An 11,105-nucleotide genomic window follows, 5' to 3' on the forward strand; every position below is an offset into this window, starting at 1 on the left:
GGTGTTTGGATCCGCAACTATGACAGTGGATCACTGTGAAGTGCCTGTCGCAGCCAATGCACTCCTGTAAGCGCCCCATTGGTCACTGATGACGGTGGTTCCCGGGGCACGTGTTTAACCACACCAGCCACAAGACAGGATGTTTCTGGCGGTCACCTACTCCTAATATTCTTAATACCCACTTTTTCCGTCGCCATGTTGCCCGGCCCTTCTGTGGTGATACTGTAAATACACAAGAGAGTAAAGTAAGTGAGTAAGTAAGTAAGTACACTTTTACTTAAAATGCACATAAAACAGTACAAAACTGACCAAGTGATGAACAGATATTAAAAGGAGAAGGGAACAATGTCAGATAAAATCCATGCAGCTTGACCTGCAAGTTTTTTGAAAATATGCAGCACCATGGGTGACATCATCAAAGCTTAAGGTGGTCCAACAACATGTTGCTGTACTGCTTCACAGTGGTACCTCTCCAGCCCCCCAGGGGAGGTTGAGATGGCTGCGGTGCTTAGTTGCCTTTAGGGGGCATTCGTCTACTTAATTTTTTAAATACTAAGTGGGGCGTTTGCAGGCTTATGATGAGGTCAAGTAGGTGTTGGGAGGCTCATGATGAAGAGAAGGGGGCGTTGGGAGGCTCACCTTGCTATTATTACAACAACTTTCATCAATAGCTGCAAACTCTCAACGATCTCCAACCATTTGACCATGGCGTCTCATGTGGGCCTTTATTGCATGATTGCAAATCCATCCGACTGTTCCAGCCATCTTTGACCGTGTCCTGGAACTCTTCGCAACTCCATCCTGCATCATGTCACTCTGCCTAAAGCACAAAACCTGAAAGAAACTGACCAAAGGCAGAATAAAAAAAATAATTAAACATATGGTCAGTAGACAACACAGCACTGTAGTCTAAAATTCCCTCGTAAAGACAGTATAACCCCATTCACATTAAACTATTACTGGCAAATTCTGCCAATATCATTTCTAAAGAAAAAGTGTATGGAGTTTAGGACACTACATCTACATCTTGTGAAATGGCCGCCATACTGAATTTTCTTGTGCCCAGTGATTTTTTTCCCTGAAGTGACCCTTAGAGAGTATTTCAGCTAAATTACATGTCTTTATACCAAAGTAAGTGGCTTTTACAGTAACCAGAGAGGCGGCCATCTTGAAAAATGGGTGCCATATTGACTTTAAAGTGATACTGTCCCATTTTTGGAAATAAGCTTATTTTACACCTCCCCTTGAGTTAAATAATAGGGTTTTCCTGTACTGTCAACCGTTCTCTGGGTATGGCAGTGCAAATTTTACCTCCACATTGAACATTGAATCTTATGAGACCATCTCGAGGCTAACTGGTCTCATAGGACTCAATGTTAACTTTTAGCTTGGAGGTAAAATTTGTACTGTCATAACTAGAAAACGATTGACAGTACAGGAGAACGGTAAAACCCTATCATTTAACTCAAGGGAAGGTGTAAAATAAGCTTATTTCCAAAAATGGGACAGTATCACTTTAAGTCAGGCCAGCATTTTTTTTAAATAAAAAGTGACCCGTAGAGAATATTTCAGCCATTTACATTTTTAACCAAAGTAAAGGGTTTTATAACCCTTTAATAGCAGTGGCAGATATCTTGAAAAATGCCGGCTATATTACAATTTTGTGTGGCCAGCTTTTTTATTAAAAAACGTGACCCTTAGAGTGATTTGCCAAATTCCATGCTTTTATGCCAAAGTGTACGATTATGTCACTACGCTGCTCTAGTAGATCTAGCAGAAATTCACTCCTCTCAACTCCACTCTACAGGCACACATAGAAGTCACAAGTCCATTGGAGAGGAGTTATGTCAGTTCTATTCCACTGGCTGGTAGTGTTCTTATTTGCTACTGGTTTGTCAAATTATGCTACCAAAAGTGACCACTAGGGGCTTAAATACAGTATTGCATTTCAATGGTAAGGCATGGCAAGCCACCTCTTCAAACATGTTATTTTATTTATTTATTTTTTGCTGGGATGTGCACTACAGGTTGAGATAATGGAACGACATAGATTTCATTTCTACAGGCTAGGAATTTGTATTGGCCTCACTAGGCTAAAAACAGAGATCTGGAAACACCACAGCAGCATATTGTCTTTCTTGTATTTTACTGAATCATTTTTGTGAAATTGATAAACGAACACATAAACCTACAAAACATGTATCATAGCTGTTAAATGAAGAACCATTAATTACTGTAGCTGAGTTGCACCAAGTGTTTGCTCAGCCATTATCCAAACTAGCCTACTTCGTTTTAATTGGAATTTTTAAGCTACTAAAATTTATATATGAACTACCCGCATGAAATACACTACATATAAGACGAATTATGCAAAATAAAGTACTTACATGAGTTGTTTGAACAAGCACGTTGTAGGAGTGACAAAGAGAGCTGTCTGCATCGTTGTAGCATGGCCAAAATGGCTACAACAACGCCTTTGTTCTCACTTTCCTGTTCAACTCACAATACAAGTCACGAATAGCTTTTTAATTACATTAGTTCTACCACAATTGTAAATAGTGCACATTGCATGAAAGGAAAATCGAAATGCATCATTTTGATTTTCATTATATGCAATAGTCAGCAGCATTTACGGTTGTGGTAGAACTAATGTAATCACCAGCTATTCGTGACTTTTATTTTGACAAAAAGATTTGAACAGGAAGTTTAAGAGCGGAAGTGTTATTGTAGCCATTTCGACCGTGCCACAACGATGCCGACAGCTCTCTTTGCCACCCCTACAACGTGCTTGTTCAAGCAGCTCCTGTGAGTACTTTATTTTGAATAATTCATCTCATTTGTAGTGTATTTCATGCTGGTAGTTCATATATTAATTTTAGTACTTCAAAATTCCAATTAAACGAAGTAGTTTGATAATGGCTGAGCAAACACTTGGTTGCAACTCGCTACAGTTATTCATGGTTCTTCATTTAAGCTTAGAAACTTTAATACATGTTGTGTAGGCCTATGTGTTTGTCTATCATTTTCACAAAAACATATTATGTAAAATACAAGAAAGACAATATGCTTCTGTTGTGTTTCTGGATCTCTGTTTTTAGCCTAGTGAGGCCAAGACAGATTGCAAGCCTGTAGAAATGAAATCTATGGTGTTGTTCCATTAGGCCTATCAGCCTGTCGTGCACATCCCAGTCAAGAAAACTTGTTTGAAGAGGTGGCTTGCCATGCCCTACCACTGAATTGCAATAATACTGTATTTAAGCCCCCCAGTGGTCACTTTTGGAAGCGTAATAATTTGACAAACCAGTAGCAAATAAGATTACCAGCCAGTAGAGTAGAACTGGCAGAATTCCTCTCCAATGGACTTATGACTTCTGTGTGTGCCTTGGAGGGAGTTGAAAGGGGTGAATTTCTGCTATATGTACTTAGAGCAGCTTAGTGACATAGTCATACACGTTGTATAAATGCATGGAATTTGTCAAATATACTTTCTGAGGGTCACTTTCTTTAATAAAAAAGCGGGCCACACAACATTGTAATATAGGCAGCATTTTCCAAGATGGCTGCCACTGCTATTGAATGGTTAGTATAAAACCATTTACTTTGGTTAAAAAATGCAATATGGACTGAAGTACTATCTGAGGGTCACTTTTTAGGAAAAAAAAATGTTGGCCACACTTAAAGTCAGTATGGCGCCCATTTTTCAGATGGCCGTCTCTGCTACTAATAGTTACTGTAAAAGCCACTTACTTTGGTGTAAAGACATGGAATTTAGCTGAAATATTCTCTAAGGGTCACACTTCAGGAAAAAAAAAACACTGACCACAAGATAATTCAATGTGGCGGCCATTTCTCAAGATGTAGATGTTGTGTCCTAAACTACATAAACTTTTTCTTTAGAAATTATATTGCCAGAAATTGCCTCTAATAGTTTTATATGAAGGGGTTAGACTGTCTTTACGAGGGAATTTAGACTACATGCTGTGTGTCTACTGACTATATGTTTAATTATTTTTTCTATTCTGCCTTTGGTCAGTTTCTTTCAGGTTTTGTGCTTAGAAAGAGTGACATGAGGCAGGATGGAGTTGCGAGGAGTTCCCCGGACACGGTCAAAGATGGCTGGAACAGTCGGATGGATTTGCAATCATGCAATAAATGCCCACATAAGATGCCATGGTCAAATGGTTGGAGATCGTTGACAGTTTGCAGCTATTGATGAAAGTTTTTTCCGTAATAAAAGCAAGGTGAGCCTCCCAAAACCCCCATAAGCCTGCCAACGTCCCCGTTAGTATTGAAAAAATAAAGTAGACTAATGCCCCCTAAAGGCAACTAAGCACCGCAGCCATCTCAACCTCCCCTGGGGGGCTGGAGAGGTACCACTGTGAAGCAGTACAGCAACATGTTGTTGGACCACCTTAAGCTTTGATGATGTCACCCATGGTGCTGCATATTTTTCAAAAAACATGCAGGCCAAGCTGCATGGTTTTTATCTGACATTTTTCCCTTCTCCTTTTAATATCTGTATCACTTTGGTCAGTTTTGTACTGTTTTATGTGCTTTATAAATAAAATGTACTTACTTACTCACTTACTTTACTTTCTTGTATATTTACAGTATCACCACAGAAGGGCCGGTGCAACATGGCGACGGAAAAAAGTGGGTTTTAAGAATATTAGGAGTTGGTGACCACCAGAAACATCCTGTCTTGTGGCTGGTGAGGAGAAGCTGGTGTGGTTATACACGTGCGTCCGGTTACCACCGTCATCAGTGTCCAATGGGGCGCTTACAGGAGTGCATTGGCTGGTTTGCGAATCCAAACACCTTGTGCGCCTCCCAGTATGTCAACCCCAGCTTTCTCTGTGGACCATGCAACTTGGACTTTCCGAGTTTTATATAGGACAATGCATCTTGCTCTGCATCTGTAAACCATGGACTCATCTTTTGGACGTTTTCAGGAGAATGGCTGTGTGTGTGTGTGTGTGTGTGTGTGTGTGTGTGTGTGTGTGTGTGTGTGTGTGTGTGTGTGTGTGTGTGTGTGTGTGTGTGTGTGTGTGTGTGTGTGTGTGTGTGTGTGTGTGGCGTCGGTTGCTCGGTCGGTCTGTCTGTCGCTCTCTCTCTCTCTCTCTCTCTCTCTCTCTCTCTCTCTCTCTCTCTCTCTCTCTCTCTCTGGATAAATGTATGTAAGCCTGTGGTATGTTATTGTGTGATCCCTTGTTTAACATTTTTGCTTATTAAAATTTGTACACAAACTGGTGTTTTTATTGATAATGTTAGTTAATCAGAAGTTCTTCTCTGAGTACATAGTAACACATTCTGAATATCACTTCTTCATGTATTAGCTAATGCTATAGTACTCATTATCATGTCATGACCGCAGAATAAGGGGCAAAGATTCAGTTGTTAAGCGTAAAATCTTTTGTGAGTATATATTAACACACTTGGAATATCTGTTCTTTATACATTAACTAATGCCATAGTCATCATGACTTATATTATGACTCCAAAGAGGTTGTTAAATAATACATTAATTAATCATTACTTTAGATATGACCTCATACAGAAAAATATTACTTGTGTGGTGCTGGTTACAAGATCATCTTAGACGAAGGCCTACCCAATAATACCCCACCCCCCCCTTTCAACAAGCAGACCTTGACACATGGGACATAATATGATATAGCTTGTATATTGATATTACAAATGACTGCGGCTGGTCACAAGAATGTGAAGTGGGAAATGATCTCTGGCCAGAGTGACAAAACCATTGCACCAGGGACGTGTGTCCAGAAGAGGCGGCTTCTAGGCCACAGCCAGCAGGTGAACGATATGAAGGTTGCAAGCACCCCCTCCACGTTTCAAACAATGCAGAGCCAACGGTTGCCCTATCGCAACATCTTCCTGGCACAGTGGTGTCACGAAGCCTCCGTGAGTCGACTATCTTGAGAAATGACTGGATCGTGATGAAGCAGGATTTTAACATTGGATTAATTTCCACTATAATTTTGCACTTTACATTTACCTTTCAATCCCCCATGTTAACTTTACTTCTACACTCACATCTGCTGCATGAATAAGGTAGGCCAAGTCTATCAATTAATTCCACGTCCAGGTCGAATTCGTGTATGATTAAGGAACGATATGGCAGTGTTTTAATACAGAATATATAACACTTGGATACATGATATATTAACAGCAGTGTTATCAGCAGTGTTAATACATGGTATATTAACACTTGGAACTCACACCATGAATTCACCTTTGATTTGCACAATTAGTTAATAGTGGGTCATTATGATTCCAAGCAGGACTCCCTTCTCATTACTAGTATACTAACCATCAATGCATACATAGGTCATATGTTAATTAACTATAAATCATACATTACTTCCAACATAATTCCAATAGTATTCATGTACCCTTATTGTAAAGTGTTACCGACTTTTGTTATAATTTGGCACAGGTCAGGCGATTGTGAGAGTGCCATACCCGTGGTAAGGTTGAGGGGGAGGAATGTGTGCCGAGCAGTTTCAGGGTGAAGCAAATCCAGACTGAAATGTAAAGGCAGTGGCCGTCACGGTTGGCTGAGCCACAACTTAGTGCCAGTCAAGTGTGTCCTGATCTACAGCATCTCTGTAACTATAGTTCCTCTAGCCAGTAATCTCTCTCTCTCTCTCTCTCTCTCTCTCTCTCTCTCTCTCTCTCTCTCTCTCTCTCTCTCTCTCTCTCTCTCTCTCTCTCGCTCTCTCTCTCATCCTGCTCCTTCTTTTTCTTCTTCCCTCTGCCTGTCCATGTCACTCTCTATCAATGACTCAAAAGTATTCAGAGAAATGTCGAGGGTCCGTATTGTGTCCTTCCAACTCCACTATGCCTGATGCTTGTTTACTCATGTTGTGATGGCAGTTTCCTTGGTGCCTCTCCTCCCGCTCCATCCCTCAAGGTTTGCTGCAGTGTATCTCCAGATTACTCATGGGGTGCCATGCACAAAAGGTGCTGTCTGGGTAGATAAAGCAAAGGTTGTATCTTTTGACCAGGCATGGCTGTATGTACACAGTAAATGTTGTGGTGTTAATTCAACACTTAAAGAGTTCATTTGAGTCCAAATTATGTCAAATCAACTCTCTAAGTGTTAAATGAACACTGCAGAATTTACTGTGTACTGGCGATAAGCTGCACTATACGGTGAAACTACACCAGCGGTGGGGAGCCTATGTTTACGGTCCTTGATGCCGTTTTATCCAGCCCCCGACATACACAGTAAATTCTGCAGTGATCATTTAACACTTAGAGAGTTTATTTGGTATCATTTGGACTTAAATGAACTCTCCAAGTGTTTAATTAACACCGCAACATTTACTGTGTACTTTTAATGTTATGCAGCTTCACATGAAATATGACATATTTTGTCGAGGAATCTTAGAAATGGCATTTTCAATACAATTAAATTATATTCAGGGGACCTAGAGAAGGTGGGGTCTCTTTTTAAAGGTGGCTGCCTTCAATATAGGCCTAAAGTCAGGGGCGGAGTGGCCCACCTTTTCCCACCGGGAGAATTTTCCCCTTGGCGGCCCTCTTTTAAAAAAAACAAAAACAAAACAAACAAACAAACAAAAAAAGGCGAACAACATGGTTTCCTAACCAAAAAGACAAAAGCCACGAAATCTGCAGTCGTACTACATGTGGACATTAGTGTTGTCAAAATATCAACCTGAAGTGGAGAATTGTAGCCTACACCTTGATGAAATGCACAGCCAGTGGTGTAGTCTACGTAAAACGCAGGCACCCATTTCAAAATTTCAGGGATTACAGTATACCCACTTAAAATTGATTGATCCATTATTTACAATAGCACAAATATATACAGTAGACTATACACACATCAAAAAATGCTCAAATATACAGTATACCCACTTCAAAAAGTAGACTACACCACTGGAGCCATCATCACAGTCCAAAGCATTCATAGGCCTACTAGGTTAGGCTACATCACGCTACTGTTCCATGCAAATGTGCACTCCACTGTCATTTTGACAGTTTGAAATTGAAATATCGTTTAAGGAAGACAGGATGAGCATGGGCACTATGAGTGTGGGGATTTTTAGAAGAGTAGGCTTACAAAATATAGTATAGTAGCCTATAGCTTACAAAAAGTCTGTCTACATTGTGCAATAAACCCACCATTCAGCAAATAAGCCACACCTAATAGCTACTTCAAACCACAACCATAAGTCAACAAAATGTATAACCAAACGGTGTAGGCCTACCTTAAAACGCTGTCTTCGTCGCAGCAAATGTCTTTGTTTCTTGCAATCACTCTACTTTAATCCACAGCTTAGGCTACACACCCAGCACTGGTCACATCAGAATCTTGTGTGGTAATTATTTTGTTCCATTTCTTCAGACATAGGCTACATCCTAAATGTACCACATATAAATATATGTATGATAATAATATTATTTCGACTATAAGGAGATATACTGACGGTCTAAAAAATCAAAACAAAACCCATTGCTTCTGTTAGGCGCAGTTCTCTTCCTTACCACTTGGTGGAGTCTGTTCGTAACCCAAGTCAATAACCACAGAGCAAGTGAATGGACTGGAAAGACTGTAAACTGTAACAGTCGTGTGGAAATCGGAAAATAAATCATAATTTATTAATATTTACATCCTTTGGTAACCAATATACATATCACAGGTTCTTCAAATACTGAAAACAAAACTGTGTTACTAAGATCTTGTAAACTTTCGCGATCTACGGTGTATGAAAATTATCAGTAGAGAAGGGGTGTGGCCAATTTACTGTTTGACACCGTCAGTGAGGTATTGCCGTCTGGTATGCGGTATAAATATTGGCTAGTCAGCTGCATTTACATACAGGGAAATGGAAAGTGGGAAGTCAGTGCTTATAAGTACACTGTCAAAACGTAAGGGCCGATTGAGAACGCAGGGCGGCCGCCTTAATACATTTCACGGCCGCGGCCCACCGGGACAAGTCCCCGATCTCCCGACGGCCACTCCGCGCCTGCCTAAAGTGCAGGAGGAAATCCTGATTTGTGTTCCTAGTACGACCCTTGGAGGACTTTTACGGCCCTTAGAGGAATTTGAAGTGGCACCTTCGAATGAAAAAGGTTCCCCACCCCTGAACTACACTGTACAGGGCTGCAGTGCTTCCTCAGGAAATATGATGAGGTGTTTTTCTTTATGAGAGTACATTTTGACAAAGTCCATTTTTACCACTGTTTGGTTGTTCAGTGTTTTTTTATGTAGGCCTATTGGCTTAGTGATGAATCGTCACAATTACCAAAATTCTAAAAGCTATCTTTTTTTTCATTACTTGTCATGGGTCAGTGACAGTATATATAAAATGGTGGTTAGAGCCAGCCAGTGCACCTGGAAGTCTTGTGTGCAAAACAAACAACCACAAGGCAATGTACCTATAGGGACAGATTTACTTCTGTTTCATTAAAAAATAGGAATTAAAGCAGCCTTTGTTTCTGTTTAGAAATGACTTTATTTGCAATGTTTATTAACAGAGGAGAATGTTTCCTAGAGATCACATGTGGCTTTGAATCTCTCTTGGCATGGTGAGGCAAATTTAATCCTGAGGAAAGTGATTAGAGGAAAATCAAAGCAAGGCCAATCTTTAAAAGCCCCACAGGACTTTCTTTTAGAGTGAGAAAAAAACAAATGATGACTTTTATGTTTTGTACACTTTGTAAACAGCTATTAACAAAAAAATGGGAGCATGAAAAAGACAGAAATCCTTCCATAACGGATGGAAAATAACAACCATTTGTTATAGCAACCATTTTACACGTGTGGTTTACATGTGTGGTTACTCAAAACCAAAGCAAAATATTTTAGCAAGTAACATTGTGCTATTCTTTCTTGAAATGATACAATTTCTCACTCTTTGTTCATGGGGTTATATTTGGTAAATGCCTTAAAAACACAGCTGTAAGAGAAAAATCCCATGAGGGGAACAATTCAACCTAGTTTCAGAAAAGAAAAGAGATGCTCTCTCCCTTTTAGTAACCTGTGAAGACCAGATGAGCGATCATTGTGCCACAGCCGCTAAGGCTGATGATGCCTTTAAGCATACTTAAGTGTGCGCATATGCATCACCTTGGGTGACATTAGCTGAGTGTGCGACGGAGCATGAGGAAGTTGGTCATTATGTCATGGAGGTGACGGTGGATGTGCCAGGCTTAGCCCACCTGGGTAAAAGATGCCCGTGGCCTACAAACAATTAGACTGAGAGAACATTACGTCCCAATAACCCTTTGCCACCTTATCCTCACATCAAAGCCATCTCGCCCTTACAACCATTTTCATCTGTCATCAGGGTTCCTGGGTAATATAATGGAGGATCGTTATTGGCTGAAAGCGGCCGAGTGCATTCAGCAGCCGTGACAAACATCAGCTACATTTATTTTGGTTTGTTTTTTTCTGGCAGAAAAATAAGCAGATGTCTTAATTGAATCAACAAGGAGCATGATGTTATTAACTAAAGTAATTAAAAAATATAGCAAAAAAACAAGTTATTTATTTATTTACTGTTAATGGCAAACATATACAAAACCTTAGAGTGGGTGCCAAGGCCAGCTGGCCCTCCTGCCAAGCTAATTACTTCTCCTTGTTTTGGGGCCAAAGTGCTGACTGTCAGTCATAAAATCGCTAAGGGCAACAGGATCATTATGCAGAAAAAATGACATTAATTGAATTTAGAGAGTATGCCACATGCACTCAGGCTATCATATTTTCTGAATGTTTTTTCCCTCTCACTGCCCAGTTCAGAGGTTCAAGGGAAGCATACATAACTGTCGGCCTATTCACATGAGTAAACAGTTCAGTCCCCGCCGCAAAGGTTGTGACACGATTACTGTTTGTAAACACGTGGTGTAGCGGCAGTTATGCTGTTGACATGAGCGTAAAAGCTTAGAATTACCATATGTTCCTTACCAAATTCCTAGTGATATTGTGGGTTAGATCAAGCCCCTGAGCAAGATGGATTTCATGTTGAAATGGTAGACTATACGAACATGATGCACACTATTTAGTGTAGCCTGTTTTCAACAAAAGTCTTTCATTGATGCAGCATAGCACACAC

General features: G+C 40.2%; 1 long non-coding RNA gene across 1 annotated transcript; it reads right to left on the reverse strand.

The window, feature by feature from the left end:
• Nucleotides 1-202: 202 nt before the first annotated feature.
• On the reverse strand, nucleotides 203-2,556 carry LOC134466579 (uncharacterized). The gene is made up of 3 exons (XR_010038335.1): nucleotides 2,388-2,556; nucleotides 640-844; nucleotides 203-222 (listed from the first exon to the last, which is right to left on the reverse strand). It is a non-coding gene; the product is annotated as an uncharacterized LOC134466579 (long non-coding RNA).
• Nucleotides 2,557-11,105: the final 8,549 nt, after the last annotated feature.

Source organism: Engraulis encrasicolus, chromosome 16, assembly GCF_034702125.1.
Source record: "Engraulis encrasicolus isolate BLACKSEA-1 chromosome 16, IST_EnEncr_1.0, whole genome shotgun sequence".
Lineage (NCBI taxonomy): Eukaryota > Metazoa > Chordata > Actinopteri > Clupeiformes > Engraulidae > Engraulis > Engraulis encrasicolus.